Here is a 15,165-nt window from a genome sequence, read left to right as displayed (position 1 = left end):
TGACCCCCGACTTGAAACGCTTAACAGTATCAGGGATACTCTACAACAGGGATAGGTCACTCGCTTGCTTTCTTTACCATTTGTACTAATTAACGTGTGCCTCGTCAAACTCCAACGCGCACAGTGACTTGGCTCGTTCCCAGTGCAACGTCAGTTGTATTTATCCAGGGAGACTATTATATAGAGTTTATACTTTGTAGATCATCCCAGGTTTAACAGAACTTCAACCAGTTTATAATATCAGTCGGAATGTTACAATGAATGAATAAATTATAGTAAAAATTAAGAGCATGAATTATGTGAATGAATGAACGAAATAAAGAAAAAGAATAAAAGAAAGATGTACATGTGTGAATGAATGAAAGAATCTATGATACACCGCGGTCTTCCCTGCCAAAACATTTAAAGAAGTAACGCGAGAACACGTGTTAACATCAGCTGTCCTTTTAAAAAATCTACTTTGAAACATTTTTGTTTACATTAATAATTAATTCAGATATATTACTGCACGTGGGGAATGAACATTAACAAAATGTCAACTGACACTGTCACACTGTGTGTGTGTGAAAGATGTTTTTGAGGAAGTAACTAGGAATACTCAAGCAACGGCGTATAGCATTTCAATGGCGAAATGTCATATTTTTCACACACCTCAATTACATCCTAACAATTTTTTAAGTCATGAAACTGTCACTATTACTTGCAAATACCATTTCAACTATAGGTATGTTCTCCTTCTAAAAATTACACGAATGCGTGAAAGAAGTTTTCATCGGCACTAGCAGGGAGCCTATATAGAGAGGGGAGTGGAAACTCCTCGAAAAACCGCTGAACGTATGTCTCGCTTTGTCACGTGACCAGTGGAGACAATATGGCGGTAGCTTAGTATTAAAGATTGAGCTCGGTTCATTTTCAACAGCTGATTACATTCGCTGAGTGTTGTGACAACTCGGATCCTACACGTAGAACATAAGTCACCTGTTCTGTTACTTCAGTTCTAGTCACACATTTGTAATTAGTGTCAGTATAAGAAAGTATGTTTGTAGTAAAGTTTCAAGTCGGCATCTTGTAACTCTCTGGCTTCAGTTATCGGTACACAGCGAAGATAGACTGAGTTTCGTCAATAAAAGCTTCTTTCACACATTCCTTTATGTTTTAGCAGGAAATTATACCTTTAGTTGAAAGGTATCTGCAAGCAATAGTGATAGTTTTGTGACTTAAAAACATGTTGGGGTTTAATTGGGGTGTGTGAAAAATGTGGCAGATCGCCGATCTGATCTGATGCGCCATTGAAATACTACACGCCGTTGTTTGAAGTGTGTCTAGATATTGCTCAACACCGTCTTTCACATACACCTTTAATTTTTATGAGGGGAATTTACCATCTAGCGAAAGGTGTTTGCTGGTAATAGTGATAGTTTCATAATCTAAAATAAATTGTTAGGACGTACTTGAGGTGTGTGAAATATGTGCCATCTCGCCGACCTGATCCGATCCGCCATTGAAATATTGCACGGCGTTGTTTGAGTGCTTTTGTTTCAGCTTCAAAAACTTCATTCACATACACCTTTAATTTCCATTAGGGGAACATACCATCTAGTGAAAGGTGTTTGGAAGTAATAGTGCTAATTTTATAATTTAAAAAAAATCGGTAGGGTGTTTTTGAGGTGTTGAAAAATGTGCCATCTCGCGGATCTGTTCTGATCCGCCATTGAAATAGTATAACTTTGAGTGTTTCTAGTTATTGCTCCAAAACCTCTTTCACATGCACCTTAAATATTTATGAGGTGAATATACAATGACCCGAAAGGTGTTTGCAGGTAATATTTATAATTTGATAATCTAAACATATTGTTAGGATTTATTTGAGGTGTGTGAAAAACGTGTAATCTCACTGATCTGTTCTGATCCGCCATTGAAATACTACACAGCATTTTTTGAGTGTTTCTAGTTATTGCTCAAAAAACTTCTTTCACACACACACACCTTTAATTTCTGTTAGGGAAAAAAGTTCCATCTGGTGAGAGGTGTTTGGAAGTAATAGTGATGATTTTATGAATTAAAAAAATAATTGGTAGGGTGTATACATTCACAAGTATTTCATGTGTGTGAAAAATATGACATATCGTTGATCTGATCTGATCACTCATTACTACAAGCCAATGTTTGAATGTGTTTAGTCGTCCTAAAATTCATTTCTTTCAAATACACCTCTAAGTATAGAGGGGAATATTCTATCTGGTGAAAGTGTGAGGTATGACATATCTGATCTGTTCTAATCTGCCATGGATGCCTTTGATGCTTGAATGTTTTAGTTCTGAAACTATTGATGATATTTGACAAAACTGCAAAGGACTTTTTAACGCTTTGTGATGGTTTTAAACTTTCTGTTTTTTTAGGGGGGTAGTGACTGTGTCAGTTGACATTCTGTCAGTATCCATGCAATTGCGCACATGCAGGAAGACATCTGGTCATCTTCATTAACTGCCCTCTTAAAAAAAATAATTTCGACTTTGCCACGACCGTCCATTTGTCCATTATAGACTGAGTGTCTGTAAGAATGAGAGTGACTGAATCTACAACTCATTAACATGTGCTTAACTTTCCAAACTGTATTCCTGAAGGAAAAAGAAATAAAAATGTGTTCCTCCCTCGTCACATTTTTTCTATCAAAAATTAAAAATCAAAGTCTTACTCGTCACTTTTGAAAAGAATGTGCCTGAGAAACATATTTTTATGCAGCCTAAGCATTTCACACAAACAGAAAACCACTGAAACATAATGAGACATTTTAATTGTGTAACAGGTCATTTCAAATACATATAATAACATAATAACCTTTAGTTTGCCATTTGGCCATCAGGGCTTGCTGCCACTTGCAGTCTTTAAAGTCTGCATACCCATTTTGTTGAAATCAAACCAATAAAAACAAAATAGTCTTCATTGTAGAGAGTTTCACAGTCCCTACAAAATCCATTAGTGAAGTGTATGGAGCACAGAGAAGTTTACATTAGTTATAGACTGCTGACATTCCTATGCGGCACTGAATATATAATACTATGAAGTGAAACTGGAAGTTATCCTAACATGAGGGATCAAGGATAATTCCTGAACATTAATACAAATTATGGGCACGATGCTAGTTGAAAAGAAATGAGATCTAATTGACAGAAGACCACATGGGCCTGCAGATAACTGAAACTCTTGGCCTGATACATTAACACCCCACGCTGGGCCTCTGGGCTGGCGATCGTTTCGAACGCTGTATCAAAATTGTCACATAAACAGAGAGTCTTTGAACAAGGCAATGTGTAAACACATTCTCAAGTCCTCTCATTAATCCACACATGCATCATTCGGCGACTGGAAGTGTAACCAGCTTGTTGTGACAACATTCAGGGGAGCCTACTCCAATTTACCGAGTATTACTCCGGGAGATGCCGATAGTTTCCGACAGTAAACTGGTTGAAATACTGTTAAGCGCAGCCGATTTGCGCTGAGAACAAACCAAGTCGACGTGTGCAGTGGAGCATGACGAGGCACACGTTAATTAGTACAAATGGTAAGGAAAGCTAGCGAGTGACCAATCCCTGTTATAGAGTATCCCTGGCACTAGTTAGTCTATCTTTGCTGTGAATCGATAATAGAAGCCAGTGATCTATAACATACCGACTTGAAACTTTGCTACAAGTCTACTGTCCTAATACGGACACTAATATCAATTATTTGACTTAAACTGAAATGACAAAATAGTTAACCGATCTTCTACATGTTGGATTTCAGTTGTTACAACACTCAGCGAACTTATCCAGCTGTTGAAAATAAACCGGACTCAGTCTTAAATACTACGCTGCCACCATATTGGCTACACTGGTTACGTAACGAATCGAGACATACGTTCAGCGGCTTTTCGAGGAGTTTCTTCTCCCCCTCTATATAGGTTCCTAGGCAGTATCATTTAATATAGTGTGAAGGGTTTCAAGTCGGGGGTCACCTCAAAATATTCATATTTAAATGAAAAACTCTTCACAGTGACACGAGCGCCTGTGCTACATAGTGCCACAGTCTATGCCATGGGTTACACAACATCAAGTGTTTTCTAAGCACAGGAAGTGGAACACATCAAGCCCAGTTTCGCACCAAATGTCACCAACCTGAAAATATCTTTAGGCACAGAAGCATAAGTCATTGTGATAAAAATGACAGCACTAAATATTTAAAATTGTGGTCAGTAATAATTACTGGAAGCATGTGCTTATAAACGGCATAAACATCTTACATTATTTCATCCAGTCATGGCTGTCACAAGTCTCTGTCCCTTCAGTTGTTTAAACACGGTGAATGCTGGTTACAACACCAAATGTTTTCCCATAGACTTCTATAGTAACCTTATATTTTTTAAAAAAATATTCAGGCTATTCCTAGACAATCCATATAGATAGGGGTACAGTCTGGCTTTTAAACTACAATAAAACACAAATTCTGTCCAACTTGTCCACTGACCTTTCCCAGAACAGGAAGGAGAACACATCATCCCTCCAGTCCGCACCAAATGTCACCTACTTGAAAATATCGGTGCACACATAGGCATAAGTCATGGTGATAAAAAATGACAGCACTGAATGCTTAAAATTGTGGTCAGTTTTAATTACTGGATGGATGTGCTTTTGAAACACATAAACATCTTACACTATTTCATCCAATCACAGCTGACACAGGCCTCTGTCCGTTTGAGTTGTTTCCATGTGATTCTGCTCAGGGGCTGCACACTTCATTTTAAGTTTCAATGGTCATTTAATAATCTTTCAGGACAAAAGATGGGATGCACATCTCACCCCTGGATTCACCTATGATATCCCAATTGCGTAGATCGAATGATTCTCATGATGCTGATCACTGGATTGTTTGGTCCAGACTTGATTATTTACAGACCGCTGCCATATTGTTGATTGTGGCCTAAAACTAAAGTAACTCACTCAAACAATTAATTAACACCACTGTTTTATAGCTGGAACGCTACACACACAAATCACCATGTCACATCACAACAAAAACATATTTTTTTTCTAAAATAATTTATTGTGTAACAATGTCAAGCTGACCATTGGCCAGGCAATATTCACAACAAACACCACGTAGGTCCCATGTGAGTGTCCGTCCTAGCATTAGGCTGTCTTTCCAAACTGTTGGGTCACCGCTCTGAATTTCTCCCCATAGTTGTAAGCATAAGTCCATCCAATAGACTGGAATGTTACACAAGTTCATTTTTGGTGACCAATAAAATACATTAAAATATTCTTGTGTCTACAACTGCTGGCATCTTTAATAAAACATTAAACAATATCTTCCTTTCCACTGTCAGTACTGTGATAATTAAAACATTCCGTGTAAATGATATTTAAAAGTAAATATTTGAAGAAAAGCATAAAACATATTTATTATTACTTTTAAGAGATTTAGAGGCAGATTCAGTCAAATCTTTGATGAGTGAATGTTTTCACCACTGGTTCCTCCAACCCATTAAAAGGATGTAGCCTAACCAAACTCGGTAAGAGTGAGCACGATAAACTGATATTAATCACACCTCTACAACCTGTTCTGAAGTACTTAGCTTTAATAATAGTTTTTGACTGTTAAAAAACAGCAAACATATTACAGGGTGTCACCTTGAGTCCTGTATTTCAGGATCCTTGGGACTTTTACTCTTAAGTTTCAGGTTTCCAGAAATACAAAATTGCAGTCCCAGACACTTAATATTATTATTAATACTATGTGGTAATATTGTTGTTACTGTTATTGTTTTGTGCAGCATGATCATCACATTGCTACAGTAATTAATTACAAATGATACCATATAAACCTGCTAGTTGCAGAATCGGTGATACCTTATTGTTACTTGTTTGAAATGTTGACAAAAATTATTTGGACTTTTTCTTTGTCCCTGTGGTCAGGCTAATAAATTTTGCTGCCTTCTTTGTTGATTTTTATGTGTATAGGACACAGGAAATCTCATCCCTGTAATTAGATTTGTCTCTTGCCAAAATGTAGTCTAAAAAGTGACAAAAAAAGAAAATAACCCAAACCAACTTTGGTTAGAAATAAGAACTTATCAGATCAGACAGGTTGCTGAGAAATCTCTTTGGCCGACCCTGTGTCACAGATAGGGTACTGCACACAACCTTATTCTACATGTATTTGTCACCATGATAAACAAAAGATTGCACATCTACAAATGTATAGATTACTCTACCATATTAACTAAAAGAAATGTTTCCTGACAGATAATCTTAACAAAACATCTAATGGGCCCATTCTAGACAGCAACCTTAGAATTAAGTTGGTTAAAACTCTCATACTTAAAAACATACTGGTAAACAAGGATCAGTTGGATTGGTGCAGAGAATGTGTTTATGAAAAGTAGTAGGTGCATGGCAATGAGCAAAACCCATTTGGTTTGTGAAAGGAAGAGCAGATGGAGGCTAGTGCATGTGCAGTGCATGACGATGAAATTGATTCGGCATGTAGCTGCACACAATTTGCTTATAAGACGCTCACATGGTTGGAGACAACCTGGGGCACCTGCACTTACAAAGGCAAGCACCTGTGGGCAGAACTCATACATGCAAATAAAGTACAATTGTCAGGTCAGTGCTAAACTTATCCTTGTTTGCCAGTAAGACCATAATGGCACAAGGATTGTTTCATAGGCTGATGTCCACATTGAGAACTTTTTTTCAGAACATATTCCTTACTTTAAAGGTAGTATATTTAATAAATAACACTTTCACTTTGAAATGCGATCATTAAAACATATTAACAAAGCCTGTATAAGTATTGAGGAAGTTTTGCACCCATGATCAGTTTAATGATACAATCCCATAGCTTAAGTGAAGAACGTAAATAAAGGCTAATAAAACTGCATACATAACAGAAAAATGCAGCTAAAAACATCACAAACACATGAATAATGAACAAAATGTTTTTTCAATGAGCATAATTAATACGCATCACAATGGTTAAGTACAATCGTGACAGCACTTTCATCAACAAACCAGTGAGTACAGAGATGATAGCTTGGACGTCAACACATACTCACAGGCGGCATACAAATGCAAATTTGCATATTCCGCAGATTAAAGGGCTTGTATTTAGTGTTTCTAATTCTAAATAAAAAAACAATCTAATTCTTCTTCTTTTCAATAATCTTCCAAAGGCAACAACATGTTTGAACAAATATTTTTAAATTGAGGTATTTGTATCATGACAGAAAAACCTGCCTTTGTTGTCTTATTCAGCATATAAGTGTTATTGTTGTAACATTTCTACAACAAGAGAATAATCCTTTCTTCAACATCAAATATTTACCAGTGGATCATGAACATCTATTTACCGTAATCATTCAGATATACTGAGGGAATCAAATATGGGAACACTGGTGCATCTTACATAAAAACTTTCATATGGTATTTAACATTACAAGAAAACCTTTAATATTCTATTTGACTTAAACAAACAGTTGTCATGTATGTATTGTACAACAAGATGTACTCTTGTACATTGTTAAATGTTGAGCAATGGACGTCATTCATATATGTATATTAGCTATGGAAGCCGTCTAAAATAGATTTTTTATCTACATGGGTGGTATTTGTAACTACGTACAAATACTACATTCTACAGATGACTTCTTCATCTACTAAATACTTTCTCATCTTCATTTATGTGTACTGTTACTCAGACTGTGATTTTCTGAGGCTGCAGCTGTAGGTAGATACGGCTTATACAAATGATAGATATATACCATTAAAAAAATGTAAGGAATATTGAATTTAGAAGATTGATAAAATTCAAATGATGAAGCCAAGGAGGAAACAGATGATGAAGAGAAATTAGGGGAAAATGAGACAATTTCTTCTTTTGAAAATGTTTCATCAGTATGGATATATATTAGTATTACTGTTTCTCATAGCTCGCAAAATGGAACATCCGCTACTTTTTTTAACGGCAAAATTTATATAAATATATCAAGTCATGTGGTTGAAGTGTTGGCATCACATATGTCACTTATTTAATTTGACCTTTTCTGTATTTTCACAACTTCTGAAATCATTTCAAGCTGTCAAACTTTCAGTGTTAAAATATACTCAGAAACAAATAAGGGAACACATGAAAGCACACGTGTTCCTTTATTTATTTCCAGAATTTCATTCACAGCACTGCAATACATACCTTGTGAAGAATCCCGGAATAGAATAAAGGAACACTTGTATTTTCATGTGTTCTTTCATGAGGATATAAACAAAGTGAAATAAATTCATTTGACAAAACCGTAACAGACTTAAATAAAGAGTTACTATATTTATTGTTCAAATCATTAAAACGCACCATGTTTGAATGTCAACGATAACAATGCATGTATCTTCTACTTAGATAACTGTACCTTACATGTAGATGAAAGTATCTTCTATGCAGATAAAAGTATCAATTACACAGATAAAATATTTAGGTAGATGAAAATATTTTTATACTGGTACAAATATGTTTCCTTAATTAGTAGAGCTGACTATCGATACTTATTTATAGACCTTAGAGATCAATAACAGGTAACTACTTTTCTAACACAAAAGTTAATGTACAGTCTTATCAATAACAGATTTTTCATAACGATAATCACTAATATTTTATCCCATCATGACATTTCTGATTAGTAATCATCTTAGCCAGCTATAGTACTTAGCAGGAACCATCAACATCACATAAATATTCGACTAGTTGTAACAAAATGAACCAGCGCTGCTTTTATGTCCTTATGTGAGTTCCAGGCACTTGGTACCTACATGATATCCCATTCAAACAAAAAATGTAGAATTTCAAATTCTTGTAAACTTTTCTTATCAGATGTTAGATGATTGTGTATGTAAACATGCCCTAATAATCAGATAATCCATTGTGCACATAAACAACAACAAAAACGGTGAGAGGAGATTGCCATCAACAAATCATGATATAGACAACATAGCTATTTGCAGTCAAGTAACCTTAAGCTCAATATTATTTGTTAAACTGCTGTAATGAGTTTAATAACTCAAGTAGAAGGTCGCATTAGCTAAGCAATGAGAACACATCTTATCAAATTGTGAAAGTTAACATTCACACATACTGTATGTACTTATATCTCGAAAATGTTTGTACTTGAATGAATCCAAAATCTACTTTCAACAAGAATGCCTCTGCCATTATTTACCTCAGACAGTAAACAGTTGCTGAAAACAGCATTTTTGTCAATATTCCAGGATGTCATCTTGCAGACATAAAAGCTATTAGTAACCATGTCATAGAAACCCCTAAACGTATATACTGCAGGTAAAATATCCGTGTTTTATGCAGATTTTCATTTGTTGCCATTTTGTAAGTCCTGCCAAACCCTAAATAGTAGCTGTTGTGTGAATGGTTAGATTCCTTTGTCTGTTTGATTGGACAGTCATAGGTTGCTCAAGGGTCAGCTGACACGACCTTCTACTAGGTGTTTGTTAGACTCGGTACATCCTCGATAGGGAGGTAATAAAATTATCCGGCCGACCCATAGTTGCGTCCAGGGTATAGTGGAGACTTATCGGAACATATACCCTGGAGATATTGAGGATGGACTCAGTATAGCAGTGCAACGAATAATCCTGACCTAAAGTTTACATAGACCAACCAATGTGAAGTCTCTTTTCAACAACAGAGACAAGACTATCCCATCCCGAACAGTCATAAACAACACATTTGTTTACACATCAGCAATACATTGCTCAAGACACTTATATATACTTGGAAAAGTCTTAAGGCCTCACATGAAAACATATATCACACAGAAAATAATATCTCCATTAAGACACAGAGAGTCAAGTCTGTACATTGCTCACTTTTATCATGTGACCTTGGGATATTCTGTCAATGATAAGTCTGGGGTGGGGAAGGGACAGGGACAAGATAAAAAGGGTGCTCCAGAATATCCTTGTAATGTTAACATATATCATATTCTGTAAAATACTTTTAAGGATCTCTGATTGTCATATACATACTTATCGTTGTCAGAAACAGCTTTGAGAGGAAAATAACCTCTGAGGACGTTTGATGAATCGAGTTTAAGACTGTCTCAAAGCTTGGTGAAATTTGTCAACACGTGTTAGGAACCATTATTTTCCATTTTGACATCAAATTTGTCTGTAACCAAATGGTATTGGGTAGACATAACTCACGTTCTTTGCAGCTCAATATTTATGGAATCTTTTTGGCATGAAACAAGACTTTCTTTGAAGCTTGTGTCAAACTTTCTGTTGTCTTGAAGTGGAAAACTTGGTCCCTGTTCATCTCTTTTTAGTCAAAAATAGTTGTGTGGAACGTAGTACAACCTGAGGTGCTGAAGCAGGTCCAATCATTTTGGACACAATGCTGTTTGACATGCAATTTCATTCATGAAATAAAGTTAAAAAGGTTCTAATTTTGAAAACTCTTTCAGATTCTGTTACTGTTTCTAATCCAACAGATATATAGTAATAGTGATACAGAAAATATGTTCAAAGTATTCCATTTCTCTTTCTCGGTTGCTTTTTGTTTCAATTCCATGAACTTATCAATAAATCAAAATGTTGCCCTTGTTTGAGCTGTCCAAAGTACAAAACATGGATTGCAAACCTAAAGCACTAATAATCAAGACGCTGAAGATTCTTTTGACCCCCTCAGTTCTTCTTTAACAATGTAACAGGTGAATGAAGCTATATGTAAGAAGGTTCAAATGTACATGAAAACAGAGGTATCAAATAAGGATAATACATGAGATCTGGATTTCTATGGCGTGAATAACAGGTGATTTGATATCCTTAATATGCAGAACTTTTATGCAGCTGGAAGGCCATATTTCACTCTTATTAAAAATAAATAATGCGTTTCTTCTGTCAACAATACAATCAGTCCTCAGGGAAGTTACCATATAATTTATCCCAAATAATTATGTATTCCAATTACAATATTTAATTAAAACGTTGGAATGAATTAATGCAACATTTCATTAAATCTACTTTCATGTGCAACAGTTTTTGGTGCATGATGCAATTCTTTACATTCCAAATGTGGTAAGTGTTCTCTGTTTGGGAGATGTTTGAATTTTCAATTGTAGATTTTAGGCAAGTCGCAAGGGTTGGTACATCTTGCATTGCATCAATGGGAAGCTAAAGTGAGGGCACATGTCCCAAAATATTGTTGAAAATGTGTGAAATTGTGCCTTTAAGACAATATTGACCTCAACAAACATTCTAATGACCTCAATGTAGACATTGAGATACATGCTATTGACCTCCATAAACATAAAACTGACTTCAAAGAGCAAGCTACTGATTTTAACAAACCAAACATTAACAATTTAATTGACAGATTAAGGCACTTTCAATCTCATTTAGGCCAGACCAGTTTACTTTCTTGCTTTATGGATCCAGTGGTTATATTTTTTCTAGAATAAGTAAAAACCTCATAATTTTCCCTTCTCAAAAGTAAATATAATAAAATAAAATAATGTTAATTTGATAAGAGTGAAATACTCTTGAAATCACAGATTTTGCTTTGACTGGTGATTTCATTCACTCCACCCCCCTCTCCTGCCTTTAGGTTTTCCGAGGAGATAAATCCATAAAACAATAAATAAAACTGGCCTGGTATTTTCTATATTTGTAACATACATTTTTGGAAAAAGTTTATTTCAATCACATATACATTGGGACCTGAGGACGAGAAAACTCATTTGAGGCCATTAGAAACATGCTTGCCTTTCCAACATTTTCATGTGATACTTTCAACATTGCTCATAAAAAAACCCAGTAAGTATAAAAACTATACGCAATACTCACTCACTTAATGACTATTACTAATCTTTGTTTTTCTTTAAAAAAACAGAAGTATGATAAAGATATATTTTGTCTCAGTGTTACCCACAGATAAAAGGCAATCCTAACCCAGACACCCATAAAGATCTGTGATAGAATAGGACTGATGGGATTGGCTGGTCTGGCTTGCTGACTTGGTTGACAAATGTTGGTTCCCAATTGCACAGATCAATGATATTTTGTACGTCTTCGTGGTACCCTCAGATAGTAGGCAATCCTAATCCAAAGGTAACATATGCTTTTATTGAATACAGTGGAAGCCCTCTAAACCAGGATTCGTTGGGAATTTGGGAATAAAATATGCCGATATAGAGAAGGGCCAGTTTAGCAATTTTCCCCTATTCAACCTGAGAATGAAGTATGACTGAACAATGTGTTGATAGTCAAAAAACCAATCATGTGTCATTGTATTAATTGTGTTACTGTTTTTGTTCACAAGTTTTGTTTATGAATTGATGTTTTGTTCAAATTTACTTTCACACACTTGATGCTTTTTAAAAATGTCCGAAATTGTTTGCCTGCCATGTTGGTACTTAAGTGCGTAATCTTTCTGAGTAGTAGAATAGGAAATACATCACACTCTATTTTTCGGACACAACAATGAATTTATAATACAAGTGACATGTATCACTCACCAGTTTGCCTAATCCGTATCCATATACCTTTTATCAGGCAACATCAGTGAGCTTAATGCCGATGGTAATCCACAGTGTTGTCAATACATGCTCATCCAATCAACCAGTCAACAGGAGAGCCGAGATAATGGATGCCAGTTTAGAGAGCATTAATTACTGTGCAAACAGTCAAATGGGCGGTCCTTGTGCGAAATGCGAAACAGACTGATGCTTGATTTACATACTAACTGATGCTGTATTCTAAATATAAATCAACTGAAGAACAGAACTTTTTTCTCTTTATTGGTCACTTATTGTCAGTGTGTGAAATACCCATTGGCCTGCTTGTCCTTGGTCGGTAAATATCCAGTTCGGCAAATAAGTCTCCTCAGTCACTAAGCTGATTGGCTAGTGAATCTTTGTGAGGTCATTTTGTAAATACATGTATATCACCCCCCTCGATATACACATTAAAACAATTCAAGATTATGGTTTGATAAAATTTTCATCATATTACAGCTTATATAACCTTGTCTTCTTTCAAGTTTCGGGCAATTAAATTATTGTGTAGACAACTTTCAGGCATAGCTAGCCTGGTGGGCAAGCAAATTTGGAAACTATTTTGCACTCTACTCCATTCACTGTTTGTAGGCATCACAATGAACTCCATATCACTAACCGGCAATGCACCAACTTTAGGTAAACTGAAAGTACACATGACGTGACTGGTTAACGTAACATGAACGGTCCAATCACAATTAGTTTAACATGATTTTCATAATACCTTAAACATCTCAAACTGACAAGAGAACCTGTCTGAGACTATGAAATATTTACTGTTAGGGGTAAAAATATCTAACAGGATAGATTTTTTTACATTTGAGCAACCAAGATGAAAACAGACCATTCCTGACGAACAGGCAGGTGGGAACTTTAAACACTGCTGCGTCATACGATGTAGACATTCCACTGAAATCTTCATGTCCGCTAATGTCATATGGAACAGTTTTACTGTTATATCACAGCCTGTCAGCTAAAAAAGTAGTTCAGGTCATGGACATTTACTATTCTGGACAAAAATAGTTAGGGATATGTGCAAATTTTGAAAAATACCAATATCCCTAACTTATTTATTTAATCTACCATTTCAATGATAATATTGCTATATAGTTGTGATATTACTGAATCTGATGATCAAACTTGTGGCCAGCTGATCCTGGCAAGGGTAAGGGAAGTAACCCTGCAAACAAATAGCTGGACCACAGATGTTTAGGATACTGTATGAAATGTGTTTGATGTTAGAGACTAGTCAAATATATTAAGGACAGGAAATCTTCAGAAGCATGTGGAGGAAAAAAATGCTTGGATTTCTGTTATAAAATATGAACCAGTCCATTTAGTTGAATCTTATTTCAAATAGAACCCCAGGGAACAACCAAATCATATTGTCAGTACATGGAAATAGTCTTACTGCATTGTGACTGGTTAAACCAGTGAAAAATGTGATTTAGATATGAAATGACAAATTTGATTTGGCATATGTTGAAAATAAACCAGACCAATGTACTTTCATACTATTTTATCTGCAAAAAATGTATGAATTGAAAAATGTTTTGAAACATTTTACTTAGGAAACTTTAATCAAATCCACTATAAAAACATCTATTTTTTAAAAATCATTCCAAGAAATGCCTTTTAAGTAAGAAAATATATTTTACTGGCCTACTGACACCATTTTAAAATTGAAGTTAATAAAATCTGGAAATTTTTAAAATCTGTACATAACACTATCTTTGAATATGTCTCTACAGAAGCATATAAATATATATTCAGTTTACAAAAACAAACAGAAAAAGGATGAATAAAACATTTTTGTGTCTCAAGGATTTCAAAGCAACACATATCAACAAACTGAACACTATGAACAAGGAGGCAATACAACTATTCAGGCACAATAACATCTTTAACAATATAGAAGTCTCCTATAACATACAATATACTATACAAACTCTTCATGTGACCTGTATATACACTAGAAACATAACAGACTATCATGATCGCAGCACTTTGTCAACAAGTCCTTCGTAAGGCAAAACAGTTTAACAAACTCAAGACACAAGTGCTTTTTGACTCTCCTGGATTCTTCTCATCATTAAGAATTGACCAACATAATCCAAACAGCACAGACCCAAACACACTGTAGCTGGGGCCCATATTCCATTCATGCTCATCCTATAGCGAGCATATTCACTATTACAGCTTTTATCCTTTACCTGGAAAACGGTGTCATCATACTGGAAGTCACACCCAACGGAGAGAGTGAGTGCAGGTGTTAAGTTCTACATCCTTTTAGCAATATTCCAGCAATATCATGGTGGGGGACACCAGCAATGGGCTGCACTCATCACACAGAAAGGAATAAAGGCTTAACATATGATGAGTTTATATAAGGCTGATTTTTGCACATGAGAATGAGCTTATCATCTTCCATCAGTCATAAGATAACACAAAACCTGAGAAATCTTGTCATAATTTAAAAAATCCAAGAGCTAATGACATATGCCATCACCTGTGCACTGATGACTGTAATCTGTCCAATTGGGCATCGTACATGACAGGAAAGCAAAATT

The sequence above is a fragment of the Haliotis asinina genome, chromosome 14, assembly GCF_037392515.1.
Source record: "Haliotis asinina isolate JCU_RB_2024 chromosome 14, JCU_Hal_asi_v2, whole genome shotgun sequence".
NCBI classification, from domain to species: domain Eukaryota; kingdom Metazoa; phylum Mollusca; class Gastropoda; order Lepetellida; family Haliotidae; genus Haliotis; species Haliotis asinina.
Note: the sequence above shows the minus strand (reverse complement) of the source record.